Raw genomic sequence first — 6,000 nt, forward strand, 5'->3', positions numbered from 1 at the left:
ACTTGGTTATTGTTTTATTCTTTCACTAATAATATTAACGTTCATATATAAAAACGGAAAATAACAATATCTAATATAGAGGGTGTTTATTAAACATGCGGCAAAATTTCAAGGGACTATTTCTTGGACTATTCTCAGGATATTTTGTCCTTTGATGATTTTTGATAGGGCGCTTCGTTTCGAAGATACGGAGCGAAAAAGAATTTCGACAATAACAATTTATTATCAAAAGTTACATTCAATGTTTCTTAATCTACAAGAACTGTTGAAAAGGACTACCCCCCGCTCTGATGCAAGAATCCAATATTCTCCTCATCGACTTCCGAACTCTTTCAAAAACACCAGGATCGTTTCTCATTGCGTTACACCCAGCATTATCCGATTTCTCAAATCTTCCACATCTGCCAATGAAGTTGTTGACCAACGGAATTGTTAAATTTTTTATAACTCGGTAGGTCCTTTGTAGAACGCTATACTTTTATTTCGTCTACGTTAATAATTTCAAAGGTATCGAAATTGTTATTGTCGAAATTATTTTTCGCCCTGTTTCTTCGAAACAAAGCGTCCTATTAAAAATTATCAGAGGACAACACATCCGTAGAATAAATAGTTCAAGGAATATTCCCTTAATTTTTTGCTGCATGTTTAATGAACACCCTGTATTTCAAACGCTGAATTCAATACTTCTGCCTGATGAGCATAGTGATCTGGCTAACATTTCAAGAACTGATGATGAATTTGACAATTCAATCCTGGTTTTCAGATAACTTGAAATGAAAGAAAATACTACATCGATGTTAGTGATTTCGGAACTGACGGATGGGAGGAGGGGGTGCGTTTTTTCAACACAATGCAACATATTTTTGCAAAAAAATTAACATCTAAAAACACGGCATCAATCTATATCTGATAACTTTCATATCATTTCGGACTTCCATTGTCTGATACGATATAAAATGATTCGAAATCTCTAAAAGAATCAATAAAATTAAAATGAGTAGCTGAAAATAACAATTTTATGAAGCGAAAAAAAACTTTGAAATGAAGTTACATTAAGATAAAATACAAGCAACAATTGAAAATTGAACAATTAAGAAGGAATAAAAATTAAAAAGTTTCGATTGTTAGTGTCCACAACCGTCTTCGGGTGATGACTGAACTTATTCATCTGAGAGATAACTATTTATAGTGCTTTCACCTATTCCCTCGTCTCTCACTCCGCTACACCGGCTTAGCGGAAGCTGACGTATGGCGGGAGTTGCCCGTATTCAACTTGATTATGAGTTTCCATATGTTGCCTATCTCTACGCTAGTGTGTCTGAATGCGTTGTTGCGGATATGCGGATTCTTTGAATTTCCTTCCAAACCAGTGTTCCTCCCTGTAGATGAATTCAGCTTGTGACCACTTGATGTTGATGACTTCAAACATGCTCTGCTATTTCTGATTTGCTGGTTTCTCCTCGCTCTATATTTTTCTTGTGCTCAACAATGCGGACTTTCAATGACCTCTCAGTTTCACCGATATAAGATTTGCCACACTCACAGGGTTACAGGTAAATGCAATTCTTGGAATCGCAGTCTGCGTTTGGTGACCGGGTTTTCTTTAGGCTGCTACGGATAGTGTTTACGGATCTGAAGCAGGTTCTGATGTTGTATTTGGACCCAATTTTTCTCAAGCTTTCCGAAAATCCTCTGATGTAGGAAAGTGCAAGTACTGGTTGTGACGGCTTCTCTTCCTTGCGAGGATCTTGCTGTTTTTAAGCTAAAATCTGTCCACCATCACATTGGAGTAACCATTGCGTTGAAGATCATTTTTGATAAATCCTGGTTTCTTCTCGAGACCTTCCTTCGTATTACAGAGCCCGAATGTACGGTCCACTAGAGTCATGATGATTTCTCTTTTAGTCGATTGATGGTGGTTGGATTCGTGGTTCAGATACTGTCCTGTGTGAGGTTTTCGGTATGCAGATGTTTTCCATTTAGTGTCGGCCCTATTCGCCAATATGTCTAAGAATGGCAATTTGTTGTGGACTTCCTTGTCCATTGTGAAAGTGGTAGAAGGTGGCTAGCTTCAGAGGTTTATACATCCTGAGTGAAGCGTATTTATGTTGACTCAGGTAGTTTGGTGTGTCAACATGTAATATCCAGTCATCCAAAATAAATTAGGATGTAGCTTCTGAAGAAGCTAGCCACTCGCGCCAGAGAAACGTCAGGAAGGAATTCCGAAAACCGAGGGCCTTCAAACCCGAAAAAAAGTAACCCTGAAAACCATGACCGCGAAAGTCTTAACCATTTTGTCTGATACATTAGACTTTTCACATATAGTCAGTGGGCATACTTGAAGACTGGTTATAAATCAAATCATCTAAAAGAACAATTCGTTCAGGCCAGTCTCAACTCTCTACACTATAGGTGAATGGACTGACACCTATTAGAAAACAACTACTCCCCTGGCTAATACCACGAAGGGAATTGGATTATATCCGACAGGTGTCAGTGCAGGATTCTTCACTAGAGTTATTCCTGCATATGCTTTTGGCGATACAACTGCCGCAATAGATTTTCAATTATTGGAACAAACTTGCAGACCGATTTCGGGCTGTTTAGCCTCTCGTCAGTGCAAGGTAGTGTATATCATCAACGCACTGACACCTGTCGGATATAATGCAACGCCCTTCGTGGTATTAGCCAGGGGAGTAGTTGTTTTCTGATAGGTGCAATAACCTACAGTGTAGGGAGTTGAGACTGGCCTGAATGAATTGTTCTTTTAGATGATTTGATACATTAGAGGTTCAAAATTTCAATTTATTATTCAAGATGAATAATAATGATAAAGAGTCTTTCAAATTTGAATCTTAGCATAGGTATTTCTTAAACATGCGGCAAATTAGGGGACTATTCCTTGGGCTATTCTACGGATATTTTGTCCTTTGATAATTTTTGGTAGATCGCTTTGTTTCGAAGATACGGGGCAAAAAAGAATTTCGACAGTAACAATTTTCGTTATTTCAAAATTATTAACGTAGCCGAAATAAAAGTATAGCGTACTACACTGGACCTACCAATTAATGAAAAATTTAAAGTTATTAGTTTATACTATTCCAGTGGAAGATGAAGATTTGAAAAATCGAATAATTGCTGGTTTTAACGCAACCAGAAAAATCCTGGTGTTGTTGATAAAGTTCGGTAGTCGATGAGGGGATGATTGGGTTCTTGCATCCGAACGGGGGGTAGTCATTTTCAACAGTTCTTGTAGATTAAGAAACATTACATGTTATTTTTGCTAATAAATTGTTATTGTCGAAATTCTTTTTCGCTTCGTATCTTCGGAACAAAGCGTCCTTCTAAAATCATCAATGGATAAAATATCCTTAGAATGGTCCAAAGTATGGAAATTTTTGGGAAAAAAGGTTTTGGCTTTCTACTTCTACTTCTTCACAAAGATGTGTAGGTCATGCATATACTTTCATATAAACGTTGAATTACACGAAAGTGAAAATACTTTCGTAACAACAACTTCTATATGAATATTGAATTATACAAAAAAAATCCTATTCAGTTTGTACTTCGAACATTCGATATGGAAATGAATCAGAAATCATTCACAGGATTGCTACACAATATAGTATATGAAAGAGGCGAAATTTTACTTACATGGATTAGTGCCATCCCCAATAGCAGACACCGATGTTTTGGAATAAGACACTTGTCTTACTGCCTCTTCAGCACTAATTTGGATAACATTACATGAAAAATCACTCAATTCAATCATAAAATCACGAACTTATGTCACTCATGCCAAAGATGTGTCTATCATTTACAAGGAAGTAACTTTCAGATTCAAACTAGAAGAAAAAGCCCTCTCGAAACAACTACGAAACTTTTATGAAAACATTCGAAACAACAACTTTTATATGGACATTTAATTATACAAAAAACGCTTTTTGTATGATCTTATTCCGATAGCTCACTGAACGTTTCAATGGCAAAGTGTGAACAAATTTTTAATATTATTGCAAATAGAAAAGATACTGCAAAAAATATGAAATCGAAATTTTTGGTTTTCCCATATATCTCCGGAATAAAAAAACTATAGACAGTTTTTTTGGTTTAATTCAATAGTTCCCGAAAATAGTCAACTAGGTATCTCTTAAATGAATATTACTGGAGTTTCTTCCCAACACCAAATCGTTTCCTCGACACGTGTTTCGATCAACAAGTGATCATCTTCAAGAGGAAGATAAAACAGTTCAATCTTCCTCTTGAAGACGATCACTTAGTGATCGAATCATGTGCCGAGGTGTTAAAAATAACGATTTGGTATTGGGTTGAAACACCAGTAATATTCATTATTACATCAAAGGTTCCAAACAGTATATCACATAGGTATCTCTTGAATGAAACGAATAAAAACATTTTTGTCTAAATACCACTGGTAGATTTCATTTATACGACCGGTTTCAGGTTTGACCCCATTATCAAGTATAAAGCTGGGGTCACACCCGAAACCGGTCGTATAAATAAAATCTACCAGTGGTATTTAGACAAAAATGTTTGTATTCATTTCATTTAAGTGATCATGAATTACCATAAAGTAAACAAGTCATCAATCACACAAACTAGGTATCTCTTATAGGTACTTCACGAGTTCCCCTTAGTTAGTCTCGAATTCGATGTAAGTATATAAATCTCATCGTAAAGGCTTGATAATATTTTTATTTATGAAGCTAGTATACAGGGTAGCCTAACGAAAACAAAACTGCGTTCTTATTAGAAACGGCGTTAACATTTTAGAAACAAGTTACAGTCCACTTTTCATCGAAAGAGGAAGTCTTTTCTGGAATTATCGACGGGAACATTTCAAGCAAGTGTGATAATTACCCCAAAATCTGTAAATTGCATGGAAGTAGAGTAAAATGTTATTTTGAAGTCCTTAAAAGTTTGATCAAACGTTCAAACTAATAACCACCTGCATCCATACAAATAAAAGAAGAATGAGGGAATCTTCCAAAGAAAGGAAGGCAAAAAAAATCTCTTTCGAAACAAATACTTCTATATGAACACTGAATTATACAGAAAATACACATGTACTTTCTCTAATTTTATCCAATTTGGTACTGAAGAGCCTTAGGGCAAGTGTCTTAAGATGAAACATCGATGTATACCAGTGAGGATGACAGTGTTCCATGTAAGTGCAATTTGTTACCATTCATTAAAAGTAGAACTCATGTGAATGATATCTGATTTTAATTCCACAACGAATGTTTGAAATACAAACTGAGTAGAGAAAAGTATCTTCTGTATAATTCAGTGTTCATATATATTTGTTTCGAAATATTTTTTTTTTTTCGTGTAATTGAATGTTAATATGAAAGTAGCTGTTTCAGGAGGACTTTCTTTCAGTTTGTGTCTGAAAGTTACTTCTTCGCATGATCTGCACATCTATGTATAGAGTTACATAGAAGATTCCCTTATCCTTTTTTTTGTATCAAGATGGAGTAGTAGAAAGCCAAAAACTTTCTTTTCCTGAAAAACACGCTTTTGAAGAACATCGAACTGAAAAGTTAAAAAGAATACAAGTATTATTGTGAAAAAACCGTGGGCGCTTTGTGCCATATTTTTTGTATATCATACTAGTATCACAATGATACTAGTAGTTTCGTTCGTTATTGCTTTAAGCTTAATTTTTTCAAAATTGTTTTTTCTACTTTTTAATTCGATGTTCTTCAAAAGCGTGTTATTTAGTTTTTTAAACTATATTTATTTTATATTGCTGTCAAGATGTTTAATCACTTACCAGCTGATATTGAAACGGCAAATTTGAATAAGTCAGTTCAGAAAAACCGTAAAAAAAAATTTCTGAGAGACCCTACTACTCGTTGCAATAATTATTCCATTCATTGCCTCAATTGTGCATACAATGTTTTATATTTCAGGGACTCTATTATGTTGTTTCCGTCTATACTATTTTTTCATTTTATTTTCCTGGTGACGTTACAA

The sequence above is a fragment of the Leptinotarsa decemlineata genome, unplaced genomic scaffold (genome assembly GCF_025532065.1).
Source record: "Leptinotarsa decemlineata unplaced genomic scaffold, Ldec_3_MD MMD2_tig00000882_RagTag_RagTag, whole genome shotgun sequence".
Taxonomy (NCBI): domain Eukaryota; kingdom Metazoa; phylum Arthropoda; class Insecta; order Coleoptera; family Chrysomelidae; genus Leptinotarsa; species Leptinotarsa decemlineata.